Consider the following 19,607-nt stretch of genomic DNA (forward strand, 5'->3'; position numbering starts at 1 on the left):
CATGTCACACAGATAAACAGACAGGCATGTCACACAGATAAACAGACAGGAATGTCACACAGATAAACAGACAGGGATGTCACACAGATAAACAGACAGGCATGTCACACAGGCAAACAGACAGGCATGCCATACAGATAAACAGACAGGCATGTCACCGAATAAAATCACGATAGACATTAAACACGAGAAAAGAACTCCACATGTAGACTCTGTGCACAGGTACTATAGCATGTTTCCAAATCACGTTATGAGATGACCCGAGTTATATTAACACTCGGAGGTTTTTCTATTAATGCAGACAAGTGAGAAATGTCAAAGCAGCTAAAAAAAACACTTACCAACAGCAACTATATAACTTTATAATGATGTCTTCAACAACACAATTTTTTCGATGTCGCAGCCGTTTACTCGCGGTCACGTGATTCAACGCAGAGCAAACTTGGGAGATTCCCTTTTCGTTTGTCGGTATATGTGTATGTGAGTGAAAACAACCATAATTGAAATAAATATTAATGAAGACACAAGACAAAATACAAAACAAAACATATCGCAAACTATAAAAACGCATTGTACTTAAATTTATGGACAATGCTTCACTTAAATTATTTTGTCTGTCAATCAAATCTTTGAAATGCAGAATTAAGAATTTAAGCGCGAAAGGATCATTTAAAGGAAATGTCACCCTTCCTACAACAGTTCCTCAACTTTTAAATGTCGGTATGGACTAAGGAGAGAAAAAGGTTTCCATTCAGCTCTCTTGAGATTTGTTTTGTTTTGTTTTTATTATATTAAACGTCCTACTACATGTAACAGCTTAGATCATTAAAAAGATGTAAACATAAATAAATTAATATACCGAAGGACATTAGTTTAATGTCATATCGAATTAAATATCTGCGAGCAACCGAATAAACAAGCCAGAACTCATAATCAGCCACCACGGCGATCCAGTCAAAGTATACATTTTACATGTATGACGAATTATCAATTACAATATTCATTTAAGCAATGAATGTTTTAGCAAATGTTTTATGGTCCTATAACACACATTGCTATTGATGACAAACTTAGTAAAGCTCGGCAGGGCTTTATATAAGTTTGTCAGCAATGGAAATGTGTGTTTTAGGACCATAACAATATTTGCTAAAATATTCATTATTTCTATTTACATTCGATAGAGTAATTACGTTTGATTTAGTTATTTCGAGCAGTTCTTTGAATAGCAAATTACGCATTGACAATAATGCGGTTGATGACGTCACAATAGAGATCGATGACGTTACAATAGCAAATGTTGTTACAGTCTTACAACAATATTTGCCTTTTCAATGCGTTACAATGGAAAGATGTAAATATATTATACTATTAGTGAAACACAGAAGTTGTTTTTAATCAGACGATTTTTACTGTATTTATTATAAAAACAATAGAAAATACAGAAGAATACATAAATCTGCTATTAATTCTAAAAGAAAGCCTATGTTCTCAAGAGGAAAATTTCATTATCGAATCTAAATGGGGGGAAAAGAGAAAAAACATAGGCTTGAGAAAAGTTACAGGCATCGAAAATTTGCCTATTTTCGTTTCTCGTAACAATGGCACAAATCAATTTTCAGAATTTGTATAAGAATATTGCAATAATGCCAATTTAAACACCTTGCACAATTAAAACTTACTCAATTACATAATCTTTGATACAAATACACAATTATTGAAATGTAATATTTATCAAAAGTCAATTTTTTGGAATAATTTACCACAAAGAGTAAATGCATCTTATCATGTTATCCTTCGGGCATTTTTGTCATACGCCGAATTAAATTACGTATTAGTAGCTCAGTTTTCATTCCTACTAGATAATTTCCAATATGACTGCATAGTCCTTATTTTGGTGATTACAAACAAACTATGAATAAATAAACAAAAGTCATTCACAGAAATGGTAAAATGATAAATTGTAACACATGGTTTTATGTTTTTATCTTAATTCTTCAAATTTTGAGAACATTACAAATATATATATATTATTTGCTGTGTATAGTTATTGAAATATCTTTCATATTAACCTTCACTCAGTGAAAGTTTTACGTGTCCAAAGGTGCTGTGTGGCTATTACAGGACTATACGTTCATTATTATCAGGCGAACTACGCCACTCTGTCCTTTATATTTGAAATTAGTATAACATATGCCATCTTTAAGACGTGTTTGGCATTATACTACGTTATATATTCTTTTTAATACTTTGACCCTTCAAATTAAACACGATAAAAAGTTACAGCATGGGATACACATTATATATTTAATAAGATTGTTCCAATTGACATGATATAATCGTTTTACGATTAACTCTCAACTGATTTACTGAATGAAATGCTAAAGAACAATTTCTCGTCAAATTCCCTTATGCATAGGAATATGGTAAGTCTTCTTTATTTTTGTCTTAGTGGTACACATGGAACACTTTTTTCCAGATCTCGGAATATTGTTGTTTATTCATAATCATTTTACAGATACCTTTATTACTTTATAATATATCTTTAAACTTTTCTTTAAAATACCTTTCATATTTATATCATAAAGTTATCTTATTAAAATATATGTAAGATATCTTGTTTAAGAGTCTTTATAAGATATGTTCTATAGACGTATTTATAAGATATTTTATATAGAATATATTAACGCTTATTTAACCGTATGAATATATGGGTAGACATATATATATCTTTTAGTTAGGTAACTCTTCATTAATAATTGACAGCGATTTAATTCCGTAGGGATCAATTGTTATACAATACTTATTCAATGGTCAGTATCACGAAAACCTCGATCTTTATCAAATATTTTAAATAATTTTCTTTACGGGAAATCTAATATATTATATAAGATATTTTTTATATTTTTTAATTTTATATAATAACGCAATTTTATCAATATATAACTCATAAAACATATGCATCTTTTAAAATATACAATATATCTTACATTATATAAAAGATATTTTATAAAGAAAATTTTAAAATATATCCTCTATCTGTTATAAGATATCTTAAATATCTTTTATGAAATATATTCGTCTAATACGTTTTTATATATATTCTATCGGGTATTCCATAACGTTTATATAATAGATTTATCTTATAAAAAATAGTTCATCGTACAAACATATCAGAAATCTTATTAACATATAAGATTTATAAATAGTATATAAAATATTATATATGATACAGAAAATGATTTGTAATATATTGAATATATATTAATTCATAGTTGGCATATTATATAAATTTAAAACTGGCTTGCTATGCATTAAGATGAATTTTCGATCCAACACAATAACGTCCAAGTTCCATTGCCGGACAAAATATAATTGACAAATAGGATCATGGGCATATTATAATTGATTTACCGTGCATATCTACATACAAGTGCGAAAAGTCTTGATAATTACCTGTGGTTTCTCTTTATACAATTCACAGACACGATTAAAATATAATATAGTAGTCCAGTTCAAATATAGGTATATATTTTAGTTCACAATGTAGTTAAATAGATGCAGTACTAATGAAATATCAAACATTCGTCTTCAAGAGTAACAAGGGTGTATACATTAAAGTGAAATATACAATCCAAGTCCCTAGTTACTGATAAACCTGTCAAGTTATCATTGTATCATCTCTGTTTAATATCATCTATATTGTGCTTTGCAGATCATCATTGATAGATAGTATACTTGTATTTACAAACATCCTGATCTAGATTAAAAAAAACAGACTTGATCAAATACAAAACAAAATTCAAAATAAAATGTCCTGATCCATGATTCTACCACTCGGAGAAAGACTAGTTCAGAACTGCCTGTTGAAAACAATAACAATGTGGTTTGTCCGCCTCTAACGTACCGCCCACATTTCAAAAGGTTTCTTCTCCGGCTGCGGTTGGCTATAAGGTATGAGATGTTTGATAAAGTTTTAACCTTTGTGTGCTAGAAGGCGTGGTTTCAAATCCAACCTGTGAGAAAGAAAGCAGAAAGCTTAACACGGTCTTAACATATTTGTGTATACATTGTTTTTCTATGGGTAATACTAAGCCTAATTGTTGCTTTCCCGCATCATATAAATTGTTATAAATGTAAAATATATTTTTTTACAATAGTTAACACATTCAAAAACATTATCCAATGTATTTCAATTCATAGCATAAGTCATACATGTGTGTAAACCAGGTTTTGCAGTAATAAAACCTTATTGCAAATATGATATTTCTGGCCGGGATTCTGACCTGACTGCAGAACAAAATCAGCACAATCATAAACATATTATAAACCCCTTCAGAGATGTTGCTATATGTTATATTGATTGGTGGATAGTTATAGAAACACTACTAACTAAACATTTAAACCAAAATTAATTATATTTAATATTGTGAATTAGTTTGTGACTGTACACAACCAAGATCTACGGGATTTAGATAACTTACAAGAAGTTCATTTCTGTCATAATGATTATACCAGTAGATTTAGCATTCTGATCTTATTTATATTTGTTGAGTTAGGCTGTGTTTTGAAGAAAAAAACGTCTTTAATCTTGAAATATACAGCCCACCCTGTTTGACATATGTATGTAAATGGCCGCTGTTTTCATAAAAACATGTCAATACTTCACTATTTTAACAAAACAAAGAAAAACCTAGCATGGCACAACATAAACATCGCTTGATTGTTATGACGGCATGTATTTGACTAAAATGCATTCCTGGTTAGCGATCTTAATTAATCAGATTATCGTTATATACCAATCATGGTAATGCTTTTAGATTTTTGCTAAGTTGCATGGCATACGCATTGTACAAAACCTATCTCATAGCTGACTTAGTTTAATCTTTGTTTTATTCACATAACATATGTAATACATAATACAAATATGATTAAACATAAATGAATTGGGAACAGAAACAAGTGTTAATACACTTATATACATCTGTTACCGTTCATCGTCACCAACATTATCAACTATAGCTTAGGGATAGTGACGTGAATACATTACAGGGGAAGTTAGAAGAGAGTTGGGGGAATGCAGTGTAAAAATATGGTACATGTACAAAATACGTTATATTCATAAAATCAGTACATTGCGGTCAAGAAAAATCCTTTTGTTGCGTCATCGTTAATACACCTTATGATTGATTTTCAGACTGTTTCAAGAAAGGTATATATATGCATATAAGTAAGATCTAAATAAACAAGCTGCATTATAATGCTAATATAAAATATACTCCATGATAATCATAATCATATGGCTGTTTTTTCCCTACGCAGACAGTCGTTGTGATAGACTGTTCACATTCCATACACTATTGCTGCTCAATTGTTCGTCACATCCCGTGTCTTAATATGTCATTCTCCTGTTCATTCTTTTCTTCCTGGTATATCCGTTTCCACTAGACTGTTTGCATCGGGAAAAACCATCCACATGACTTAATTTACATATAATATATGTTATTATATGAATACAAAAGTCATTGATTAAGAATCTTATTCAAAGACGTCATAAGATAATAAATCAGAAGTCAATTGATCTATTATTATGTTAGCAACTCAGCTATATCTTTTTACACAAGATCGCACACAAACGTCCATGTATGCATCCCGTACACATATTATAAACACATATATCTAGCATACATACATACACACACACGTACGTAAGTACATACCTACCCACCTACATACATTCTTAAATTATATTTACTTGCGCACATGCGTGTGCATGACTGCATGCATAGTTATGCACCCACGTACGTACATGTAAATGTATGGACTCCTACACACACACGCTCACACATGCATGCATACACAAATAGATGCAGTCGTACATACATACATGCATGCATACGTACATGGTTTGAGCTACTCAGAATCCAAAAAAAAAATGTTGTTGAAATCGCTGACTTCGGCTGTTTTTGTTGAATGCACAGTTCGGGCTAAGAAGAGCGTGTTCCCTTCTGATATCAACTATTTGACCCAGTAACAATGGACAAAGTAAATCACAGCAGAAGCATCGAACTTCCTCCTGGCCAAAATCTGAATAAAATAATAAAAAATAATATACCACGTTAGGTAATATTTCGATTTCATGGTTCATATTTTCAGATATTTTCATGTAGTTACTTTTTTAATTCGACAAATCAATTTAAGGGATTGTTATTTTTAACATATCCCAATTTTTCCCAAATAAGACAAATACATATATTTAACTTTTATATAAATAACTAATCTTATTCGAACATTTTAATGATTTCTTTTAAAATTTGAATGGATATTTCTGTTTCAATTGCAGTAAAGAAATAACATATTACCTGTGCATACAATATATCTGCATTACGCAAATACGATGGTATCAGTTTGAATATCTTAACAAAGCATATATTATAATCAACTTTACTTACTATTTTAAGATTATATCTTACCGGTAACATAGAATCCAGATGTAGCGAGATCATCAATATCCGGGGCCCCACTGTATCCACTCCAATACAGGTAGGTCTGTATGCGGTCTGACAGCTTTCTGTAAGGGTGATCTGGGTAGAAAAACAAACACTCAGGAGAACGTTGGACATGAAAGACAGAAGGATTTGTACCGTTCAGATTTGAAGCGTCTACCTCCAGTCCACAGGCGGTGCATGCTACTGTTGAAGTCACGGAATTGATACAGGAAAATCCTCCTGTCACGAGCGGTCCTATTGGAATATTTGGGTGATGCCAAACCCGAAAGCTGTCTTCTCTTGTGCGGTCATTTATCTCTGCGTTAACGAGGTTCCCCATAGCTCGGGCCATTTTCTTACTGGAAAGACCAATGTTTAAGTACAGAGAAGATTAATTGTTTGTCAATATTAGAAAACCACTTCTTAGTTTAAAAGATTGCTTTTTTTCTGTTGGAAAACAAAATGTTATTAAAATTATCAGCAATATAAATACGTGAAAGACACTTTTACAAATAAAATGTCAAAATGTTTTCATATTAAAATGAAGTTACTCTGTATATAATTTATTTATAAAAACCTATTACAGTAGATGGTATGAAGACAGACATGTATACAACAACAATGATTCATCTCCAATTAGTTATCTGCACGTTTAACAACGGTCATTCTATTCAATATCTTATCAATTACGAAGGACATAATAAATAATCGGTAAACATATACATAATATAAACATGATTTATCTTTGATAAAAAAAAAAAATATAAATATGTATGGAATTAAGTTGTAATTAATATCATAAACAATTTAACAACGAAATAAATGTTTGATATGCAATCATTCTTGAACCCAAAACAATGAGTTCACGCATAGAATTACGAATCATTAATCTTCTAATTGAGAAATATTTATAACATAAACAACTTCTTCTTTTTCTTTTATTTGACCCGAAAATTAGAAACCGATATATTATATTTAGATAAACTTGTTCATAATTTCAATTTTCAAAAATAAACTAAATAAAATCTTTGTTTGACTCATTCTTAACTCTTTTATTGATTTTGTTTCAACCAAGTTAAACATATTTGTATGCCAGCTAAAAAATGTAAAGCAATTGATTTGATTATCGATAAATCTCGGTATCATCAATCTTATGATAGTACAAATACCTTTATTTTTTTTATTTATTTTTCATTGCTCACCGGAATCAAGTATCAAACACTATATATTCGTTTAAACTTTGATATGAAACATTTATGTGCATAATTAATTGTCTGATGTACAAGTACAATTAACTATAACTACACTTCATTCACTAGAATAAGTCTTTTTTTTAAAGCATTTAAACGATTCTCTTCGCATACATAATTGCAATTACATCAAATCCATTAAATAAACTTAGATTAAATTTCACCAGAGAAACATTCTTTGATACCTGTGAATTTCTTGATATTTTTTTGTACAAAGTATATCTTTTCTTTTTCTATGTAGATTACTATGAGTGAGTATAACCTCGCGTACATTTTCCCATGGAGATATAGAATCCAATCAACAGGATGAAAACGTACGTTGTTGATTTGTGCATATAATACTCGACTTTTCAAACCTAAAATCATTACGTCAAATAACATATCTCGGAACTCAAAACGAAATTTTATTTTATCAAAAAGAGGTGTGTGGTGGGGGTTGGAATAAGTTGTCATAACAAATAAATACTTCGTCGTGATAGTCTTCAGAGATATAAAATGTTGATGCTTGTGTCAGGTTTCTTCACATACCGATAGCCCAGTTTGCCCTACCTATGACATGATTACCAAGAGTTCACATAGGAATATTTGTCAAGAAATGAAAAGGAAAAAGGAAATTCAGACTGACCATCATTCTACTTAACATAATGAGTTATGTATTGAAAAACTGGCCTATTCACGTGTATATACGTGTTCGTCTCTATTTCTTCAAGTTTTGAAGTTTGATAAAGTTTATCGAGGGTGGGGTCGGTATGGGGATATAAGACCATTAAAGAAATTTCTAAGTACATATATTATTGATAAACGTGGATATTAATCTTCATTTGTGATTATTCGTTTGTATTCACCAAAGATATCTGACAAGACCAAATAAAAGTGTGTGTACATGCTGGGTTGTGTGTTGAGTGATGTACATATGGGTTTTTTCTTGCTATAGGCCATGACATTACGACAGTTTGCAAAAGTTGGCTCAGCAAATATAAAACAAGGCTGTTACAATAAGCTGTCCGCAAAAGACTTTCTTTTAATTCTGTGTTACCATTCATGGATTGTGCAATTCCATATTATGAAAGTAATTACGTTTAAACGAAAGTCTATGTATTGTCAGTTTTTTAATGAAACAAGGATTTTAGTATGATAGCTACCGTCTAAATTTGAAAGATGATTTTTGTGTAATAAAACTTATTTTTAAGCAGACAAATATTTCTCTCTGCTAAATGCCGTTATAAAGAGAGTGCCTGAGTGTGTTCATTAAGTCCTCGCATAAACAGATCGTATCCATAAATTCTAATAAATCGTTTCGTATTCTAAATCTCTTTAACCTTGTTGATCATGAACCCAAGAAAAACATCATATTTAACCTTAAGTTATTCAAGTATAATACACATGGGAAACTCGGTAATAAGTATTGGCCATTAGCCAATACGGTTTAAAATTCCATGAGCCAATGAAATCACCCAGACATTTATTCTAATAATAGCTTTTCTCATGCTCCCCGTTACTATTTCATTTATATATATANATATATATATATATATATATATATATATAAGCTGTTCAACAAATGTACGTTCGTTGAATAAAACGCATGATGTTAGGGGTTATGTCAAAAACGATTAGTTACGTAAAATCAACTAGGTATCAAAACGTAACAGGTATGTGATGAATGTGATCGCGGAAAGGTTACGGGATCATCTCTAGATAGTAACAATCACTTATATTCGCTCATTCATATTATTGATAGTAATCTGTAATTGTAAAGGTTCTGACTAATTAGTGATAGTATATGATCACATTATGTTTCTACAAGTCATTAGTATTGCGTATGGCACCGTATCAGATACATGATAGTACAATGTAAATATAATAGGTCATTGCCAATAGGAAGTTACGGTATGAGTACACGTGTAGTAGTCTATAAGTTAATAGGAGGGAGAAGGTCTCACCGAAAAGACAAACAATCTTATGAAATCCTCCACCAACAAGAGAAGACAAACCATCTCAAATGATCACTCACCAACAACAATTGATGATGTTATGCTACCTCGATGTCTTCAGTATACAACCATGCAGCTGATAAATGTAAGGAGCCCAAAACTTGGCATTCGTCCAACAATATTATTGTCACGTGGTTGCTGCCTTAAAAAGGATAGAAAATGTTTAGCACTGTTAGGTTCATACATATGTAATATGTGCATTTTAGGCTTTGTTAAACAAATATAACATTAAATATTGATGTATTAGGCATTTAAAGAATGTTTTGCCTGATAATCAACCGGTATCTCGGAACGACAACCTTTCTTTTTTTCTCAAAATGGTCGAATAGTAAATTTAAAATATGAATTCAAAAAAAAAAATTGACAATAAATTGAATGTGGTATTTTATGAGGAGACTGTCTCTGATTTATTTTGACAGTGATGCAGCTGTATGTTCATATTTTTTGTAATAAGAAAACAGAGAATAAATGTAATCCGTCATGACAGGATTAAGATATTTTATTTTTTTATGCATATACCAGATTGATTGAAATACTGGCAGCCTAGTTTGTCCTGTCCGTAGTTTAATTCCCGAGAGTAAGTTCAGAAATATAGTTCAACAAAATATACAAAATAAAATCAGCAGATACAAACCTATAACGCATTTAATAAAGTATCAAAAAATATGTATGTCATCGTCATAACTTCCATACGTTTTGACACAGGGTTAATCGGGGGTGGGGGTGGGGGGGTTAAAAAACATAGAGGAAAACCGTTTTTGTGGATAAAACTATTGATAAAAAATATATTGAACTAATCTTTCGGGACTATTCTTTCATTCTTCTCAAATAACAACGTGCCGTTTTACGATTATATATATAAGAGATCCGTTTAACCAATCGGATGGTCGAATGTGTAAACCAACTAAATATATATATATAACTATACAGAGACAAATCATCAATCTACAATGAACTGTGACACGACTGACAGGTGTGTATACTATTTACTGATTTACACACAAAAACCATTAAAAATACCATCTACCGAAAAACAAAGTCAAATGATTTATATTACCGAAGTTATAGTACTATGAACAACTGTGAAATCAATAGGTAAATGGATGCAGCAAAGTGTAGAAACAGACCACACAATAACCAGTTGCCCGCACGATTGGATGAGATGTTTGTGGCGTTTGATTTGATGAAACGTTCAAGGAGCAATCAAATAGGCCACACAAAAAATCGTCGAAACAATAAAGAGTAAAATGGAGAATTTGACGTGTGTGTTGAAAATTGCATATGTGATGTTCTAGTATTTATAAGCCACGACGTTGGTTTAATGGATACGTATCGTAGCTGACACTTGTGTGTCAAGTTTTCTCTGTTTCAAACACGTCAAGAATTAAAAGGTTTTGTATTGAAAAGAAACTTAAATCTTAAAAAAGATATAGCATCAGTTGCCTAAATGATAAAGATGTCAGTTATTTAATCAATTAGTTTAGTAGTTTCACGGTTCTCTCTGCAAAATGTCGTGACAAGTCCCACTTTGTCAATAAGTCTACGAATGAAGATTTAAAATAATAAATTTAATACATCATTTTCTCATGCTAAATCGAAATAAATGCGAAATGAACGACTTTGTTCACAAGCCAAAAATTAAACTCCGAAAAAGACAAATCATTGTACCTGCAATAAATGCTGTATTTTCTCCAACGCGTTAAAGCCAAATACGGTATAAAAACATAATGAGATGTCGTAATAAAATAATAGAATTAACAAACAAAAACAATTACATTTAGGTCAAATGATTATCAGTACAGTTTCCTTTATTTAAATGTTCGCAATTACACAAATGGATTTGAATTCTGAACAAAACGCATTATGACGTAAAAGGTATAGTCATAAAAAACCCAGTTAAGTAACGAACAGCAAATAATTTAACAGGTAAATACTTAAAGTTTATTGTGTTGCTTTACAAGCTCCGTGAAGTGTTACGTTTACAATGCGGCATTTTTCTTTCACAGTCACAAGTTTATGCTGTTTGTATTATCATCATCAGACTTATGTGTTGTACCTTTCAACGGGGAAGCTGTAGTCAAATGGTTCATTAGTATTTTATATTAATGGCAGTGATTGCTGATATGGATATATATAGAGTTGTTTAGTCTTGATCAATGGACAACTCTTCATTCTTGCTTTAATTCGTTATTAAAGTTGACGCCAATTTTCTTGATGAATTGGTAAGATAAATTATTTTTAAAAAGAAGGATCAGCCTCTTCAATTTTCATCAACGCAATACATTGGATATATAGTCCGTTACTGACCCTCTCGACTGGCTTCCGTCTCTAGAATATTATATAGATATTAAATTATTTAGAGAGAAAAAATTAACTCTTAGTAGCCATCGAAATTGTTCTTTAATGTTTACAAGAAGGCGATTAAGTGATTGCGTAACTAATATTATATTGTGTTACACTGTAGTTATCAATGCATTAACATTCTATTTTTCGACACAAAAACGAAATTGTTTTTTTTTTAATAACAGTTACTAAGCGCCCAGGTTTCAAGACTTGTTATAAATATTGACTATTACACAAGTGGACTAGTATGATTAACAAATGTAATATACCGTAGGGGATTATGTTAAATATATCAATGAAATAGAGATCATACGCAATGAAGTGTTAAGTCTAAAATGCTGCATATTTTTCTTTATACACATAGGTCTAATTCAATTTGGTGCTGTTTGGTGGCATACACATATACAGGTACCATCCTCATGAAACGGGTTCGTTATTATCTACTGATGTGAATACGACGTATGCCAGAATCAACCATAGCATATGTTAAAGGCTTGGGTATCACTTTGGATTAATACCTGCCATCATTTATTTTCAATCCGAAACTTTTCATAAACAAATTACTTTCATTATATAATAGAATCATCAATTTCCTTATATGTAATTATATTTGAAATATGTAATAAAAAGTTGAAAATGGGTGTAAAATATGTAAACATATGGTAATTAGTAACTTACCTGTTCTTGTAAATTCTCTTTAATCTGAATTAAGAAGAACAAAATAACATTTTAAAATAATTTAATTGCTGATTTTAAAATGCTTTCAATAACGTTTAATTTTACTGTACAAGAACTTAAATTAATAAATCGACTCATCAGAAAGAAAAGAGGAGATATCATCATTAAGGCAATAAATTAAAAATGATATTTGAAAACTAAACATGACGAATAGACAGGATAGAAATAGAGAATGAAATAATAAGGATAGACAGCTAGAAAACGAGGAAGAATAATAGAAAGGAAAATCAGAGACATCTTTTATTAGTAGTACAGAATATATAGACCTGACATAGCACATCGGTATCATGTGGATATCTCACTAATTAGTGTATGCTAGATCATTTAAAAGCAATATAGTATATATGTATTACAGTATTTTTTATAAAAAAAAAATCACTTATTAAACGCCATGTATAAATGGCAAAGTTATATAACAAATACAAATTGTACACTCTCGGGCTGGAAAACACAAAAACTGTTCCCGGTCAATGAAAATCTTTCTTATAGTTAAGAGGAATATTAAAACGGTCTAAAATAAATTACGGGTCATCTCTAAACGTTTTACTTCATAGGTACTTCATGCACGTGCGCTAGTGTTAGTCTTACAATGCATATATTCATATATATATCAGAAGAATATTGTTTATTTGTGGTGTATATTTCGAAACAATCGATGAAATTTAAATTACAACTGCATATACTGCAAAGGTAAAAATAGAAATGCTACTTTAGATACATATATAGCATATCAACATGGTCCCGTGAACTGTCTCATGTTGTGAAAGTCTATCCAACAGTATTTGGCCAAAGATATTGTATTCCCTATCTAGCCATCGTTCTGTTAGTCGAAAATTCACTTCGGACGATAGGAAGTAACCTTTGGAAAGCATGTGATGACACAATAGGACGAAATGAGCAAACCGAATGTCATTTTTCTAACCAGCTTAGCTCAAGTGAAGAACAGATGCCCAGAAAAACAAACCAAACACAGAGAAAGGGAGAAAGATAATACGCTGAGTTCTCCATTTTCATCATGATAAAAAGTCAAGACAGAATACAATCGAAAGCTGTTGAATGTGCTCGATATAACGGGCATCTCAGACTCATACACTGATTTACCATCAAACGTAAAAGTATTGGCCATTAGCAAAATACGGTTTAAAAATCGTAACAAGGGTATAATCGAGAAATATTCCATGAGCCAATGAAATCACCCAGACATTATCTAATAATAGCCTTTTCCCACGGTTGTCACTGTACATGCACAATTGGGTCACATGGATCCCCGGTACTATTTCATCTATTGTATATGGAATAAAACGCATGATGTTGTAGTGGTTATATGTCTAAAATGATCAGTTAAGTACAAACAACTATGTATCAAAAGGTAACAGATGCGTGATGAATGGGATCGCGGAAGGTTACGGGATCATCTCTAAATAGTAACAATCACGTAGATTCGTTCATTCATACTACTGATAGTGATATGTAACTGCATGATGAAGATTCTGACTAATACGTGATAGCATATGATCACATTACGTTTTTACAAGTCGGTAGTATTGTGTATGGCACCGTATCAGATATATAATAGTATATATAATAGTTAATTGTCAATTGAAAGTTACGGTATGAGGGTACGTGCACAAAAACAGAGAAGGTCTCATCGAAAAGACAATGTCATAAAATCACCCAACAACAAGAGAAGAAAAAACATCTCAAATAATCACTCACCAACAGCAATTAATGATGTTATTATACCTCAATGTCTTCAGGAAACGACCATGCAGCTGATTAGCGTAAAGGCGGGAATGACCTTGGCATTCGTTCAACAATATTATTGTCACGTGTCAACTATTCGATGCAATCGTTTATCCTTTGAAAGGATAGAAAATGTTAAGCGCTATTTGGTGTATACATATATATGTGAATTCAATGCTTAGTTAAACAAACAATACATTTAATATTGATGTATTAGGCATTTAAAGAATTATTTTTTTCCTGATTAGTTATCAGGAAAAAAACGGTATCTCGGAACGACAACCTTTTTAATTTCTCAAAATAGTCAAATAGCCAATTGAATATATAAATTTAAATAAAAAAGAATTTTATAAGGATGTAGACTGTTTTTAATTATTTTGACAGTACTACAGCTGTATGTCCCTTTTTTAAATAAGAAAACACAGAGAATAAATATAATCCGTCATGACAGGGTTAAGAGATTCTATTTTTTAATTTATATAACAGATTGATCGATATACTGGTAGCCTAGTTTGTCCTGTCAATGGTATAACACGATCGGGCTGAGATACCAACAAACACAAAACTGTTACCGGTCAATGAAAATTCTCAGTGAATTGTGCCCCACCCCATATCTAGTTAGTTATCAACTAAACAACTCTTAAAAACAAATAAAACTAAAACATGTTAAATAAGTATATCTGCTATAGGAAACAAGATAGATGGATGAAATCGGCAGATAACATCTATTTGGCGGTTGCCTGGTTGTATATCTGCTGCTTTATTTATGTTTGTTTGTTCGGTTTTATTCTATCTACTTGTATATTCATAAGTACATTATAATCCCTCCCCCCATTTCGACAAACAGCGCAAATAATTACGCTATAACATAACATCATAAATGTCGGAAAGAGGAACAGGATCAGGTGTGAAAGACATGATAAGGTTTATAAGAAAGAGGACATTGGTAAAGTTAAGTCAGCTTTATTTTAGTGACAAAAGACGAAGAGCGGATTACATGAACGGACAACAACAAAAACAGCACCTACATGACTATAACCACTAACCACTAACACACAGTCCGTCGGATGGGACTATAAATGGTGGCCCGTGCGAGAACTGTCCAATCCCGCACGAAAAAGATCCCTTCGAGTTTTTTGAAAAAGAGTAGGCGCGTAAACGACGGTGTAACATGAAAAAGTGACCAGCGTAGAAAACCTACCCGTGGTCCAAATTTCACGTAGAAATCTTACCCGGGCCTCCGTAGAAAACTGACCCATAATCGTTGAAAAATGACCCGAAATCGTAGAAAAATGACCCCCGGGTAGGTTTTCTACGCGGGTCACTTTTTCAAGTTACACCGGCACAGAGGATAGGGTAAGCTTTATTCCAAACTTTCGGCCGTTAGAACTAGTGTCTCTTTATTAAGACATTTAGAAGGACTTTAAATTATATTTACAATCCAAATTTATAGAATAGTTAGGGGCTGGTGTTAATGTTGGCGCCTTTCCACCTCACTACCGGTCCAGACTTGGTGTTGCTATACGACTATAGTGTTAGGATAAGCACGGAACTAGATTAGATGTTATCTAAGTCCGTGGAATAAGGCAAAATTAGTCCTAGGAGCCGTCTATACATATAGGACAGACGGCTCCTTCTCTTCTCTGTCTCCCTCTTCTATACCTTCACTCCATACTTTCTCACTTCTAATCATTTTCCCGTATTTCCCTCGTCTGCTCTATAAATAGACGGACGTACCGTCGATCGATATAGACAAGTCTAGCTATTTATAGTGCGTTTGACCAGGGACGGTATACTTTAGGGACGTATAGTATACTGTCCCTGGTTTGACGGAGCCAGCTCATTTACATATAATTAATAGTAAACTGTAATTGAGAACATTTTGACCTTAGCATAGACTCCCTATACTACAGACATAAAAGTCGATAGCTTAAGGATTATGCATGGCATCTTTTACAATTGGGCTAGTATATAATGGTTCAGAATCAGTCGAAATCTTCATTACGTGGTACATACACGCGGTGACGTATACTATGAAGGTAGAAAACTAGTTGATCACTGGATAGCAGAGAACAGGGCTCATGAAGATTGCGAAAGTGTGGAGCCTCCTTAACAACAACTTAAAAGAACATTTGTAATCGTATATTTTCAACAAGTGACACAGACGGCCTGTAACACTCACCTCAATTGAAGCAATCATGGCAAAATATTTTCATTAACATAATACTGCAAATATGAGGTCTCCATTTTGGGGCTGGGTGTGAACTCATGTTAATACAACATTGAATCCTTTATTTGGCCAAGGATATATTCTATATCACTTAGACTTTTGTTTAGGTCTGTATGAAAGACAAAGGGTTTTAAGATTTACCTCCATTTCCCAATATTGAGCCCTGCCCCTTTGCCCCAACTGGAATTGCACCCTCCAGTTACACAAGATATTGAGTCTGTGTTGCTCAGGGATTCATCTAAACCAAATTTGGTAAAAATCGCTACATTAGTACAAAAGGACACATATTTTTAAAGATTTACTGAAAGTCTCCTTTTTGGCCTACCTTTTGCCTTAGGATACCACACGATCTGTTGATACAAAATTGTCTTCAGGTAAGAAAAAAGAAACTAGAATTTTGTTTCTGTGAACAAAAACATGTCTCCCCTTATAAGTCAATAGAAAAACTCCAGTATAAAAAATTAACAAAGGGCCATAACGCTTTATATAGTGGGGCACGAGACCTGAATTTGGAATTTGACACTCCTACTTACCAAGATACTTTAAAACTTTAGCAAGTTTGGTCAACGTAGGTGAAACTAGAACACTGACAGGTCAGGAAAAGCAATCTGCCCATATAGCTGAGCTTGACGTTTGACATTTGGACTTCATATAAATCGAAAGGAAGCAAAATATACATTTTACAAGTACTATGATGCGAGTCTTGTTTCCTTCCACTTCCATAGTTGCTGGGCTAACAGAAATGTAAATACCAGTACGATACTCATTTGTTAGCTTTGATTTGTTTTATTTCACCTTAAATACCTCCCCCATCAAGAGCCAGGGTCTAAGTAAGAGATCCACTTTGTCTTTGACCTTTAACCGCGGGACCCTGATCTTTGGTCAGTTAACTAATTCTTTAATTCAAACCATCTTTGTTTCATAATGTCATAACAAAATGTTCATCAGTGAAAAGATACAAAATTCGACCTTGACCTTTGACCAAGTGACCTTGACCTTTGGTCAACTGGCTCCTTGTTTTATTCTGACCAACATTGCTTCAAAGTGTCGTAACAAAATGTTCATCAGGGAAAATATACAAAATTGGACCTTGACCTTTGACCCAGTGACCTTGACCTTTGGTCAATTGACTCCTTGTTTAATTCTGACCACATAACATCAAATTGTCAAAACGAAATGTTCACCAGTGAAAAGATACCAAATGTAACCTTCAAATTTGACCAAGTGACTTTGACCTTTGATCAACTGTTTCCTTGTTTAATTCCTACCAACTTTGTTTCAAAGTGCCATAACAAAATGTTCCCCAGTGAAAAGATATTGAACTTGACCTTAACCTTTGACCCAGTGACCTTGGCCTTAAGCCAGGTGACTCCTTGTTAAATTTCAACCAACTTTGCTTCATAATGTCATAACGAAATGTTCATCAGTGAAAAGATACAAAATTTGACATCAACCTTTGACCAAGTGACCTTGACTTTGGTCAACTCACTCCTTGTTTAATTCTGACCAACATTGCTTCAAAGTGTCATAACAAAATGATCATCAGGGAAAAGATACAAAATTTGACCTTGATCTCTGACCTTGACATTTGGTCGAGTGACTTCTTGTTTAATTCTGACCAACATTGCTTCAAAGTGTCGTAACAAAATGTTCATCAGGGAAAATATACAAAATTGGACCTTGACCTTTGACCCAGTGACCTTGACCTTTGGTCAATTGACTCCTTGTTTAATTCTGACCACATAACATCAAAGTGTCAAAACGAAATGTTCACCAGTGAAAAGATACCAAATGTAACCTTCAAATTTGACCAAGTGACTTTGACCTTTGATCAACTGTTTCCTTGTTTAATTCCTACCAACTTTGTTTCAAAGTGCCATAACAAAATGTTCCCCAGTGAAAAGATATTGAACTTGACCTTAACCTTTGACCCAGTGACCTTGGCCTTAAGCCAGGTGACTCCTTGTTAAATTTCAACCAACTTTGCTTCATAATGTCATAACGAAATGTTCATCAGTGAAAAGATACAAAATTTGACATCAACCTTTGACCAAGTGACCTTGACTTTGGTCAACTCACTCCTTGTTTAATTCTGACCAACATTGCTTCAAAGTGTCATAACAAAATGATCATCAGGGAAAAGATACAAAATTTGACCTTGATCTCTGACCTTGACATTTGGTCGAGTGACTTCTTGTTTAATTCTGACCAACATTGCTTCAAAGTGTCGTAACAAAATGTTCATCAGGGAAAATATACAAAATTGGACCTTGACCTTTGACCCAGTGACCTTGACCTTTGGTCAATTGACTCCTTGTTTAATTCTGACCACATAACATCAAAGTGTCAAAACGAAATGTTCACCAGTGAAAAGATACCAAATGTAACCTTCAAATTTGACCAAGTGACTTTGACCTTTGATCAACTGTTTCCTTGTTTAATTCCTACCAACTTTGTTTCAAAGTGCCATAACAAAATGTTCCCCAGTGAAAAGATATTGAACTTGACCTTAACCTTTGACCCAGTGACCTTGGCCTTAAGCCAGGTGACTCCTTGTTAAATTTCAACCAACTTTGCTTCATAATGTCATAACGAAATGTTCATCAGTGAAAAGATACAAAATTTGACATCAACCTTTGACCAAGTGACCTTGACTTTGGTCAACTCACTCCTTGTTTAATTCTGACCAACATTGCTTCAAAGTGTCATAACAAAATGATCATCAGGGAAAAGATACAAAATTTGACCTTGATCTCTGACCTTGACATTTGGTCGAGTGACTTCTTGTTTAATTCTGACCAACATTGCTTCAAAGTGTCGTAAC

At 32.6% G+C, this 19,607-nt stretch overlaps 1 long non-coding RNA gene across 1 annotated transcript; it reads right to left on the reverse strand.

The window, feature by feature from the left end:
* Positions 1-5,960: 5,960 nt before the first annotated feature.
* LOC110451628 lies at positions 5,961-9,839 on the reverse strand. The gene is made up of 3 exons (XR_002463098.1): positions 9,750-9,839; positions 6,471-6,844; positions 5,961-6,084 (listed from the first exon to the last, which is right to left on the reverse strand). It is a non-coding gene; the product is annotated as an uncharacterized LOC110451628 (long non-coding RNA).
* Between the last annotated feature and the right edge of the window lie 9,768 nt (positions 9,840-19,607).

The sequence above is a fragment of the Mizuhopecten yessoensis genome, unplaced genomic scaffold (assembly GCF_002113885.1).
Source record: "Mizuhopecten yessoensis strain PY_sf001 unplaced genomic scaffold, ASM211388v2 scaffold6135_1, whole genome shotgun sequence".
Classification (NCBI taxonomy): domain Eukaryota; kingdom Metazoa; phylum Mollusca; class Bivalvia; order Pectinida; family Pectinidae; genus Mizuhopecten; species Mizuhopecten yessoensis.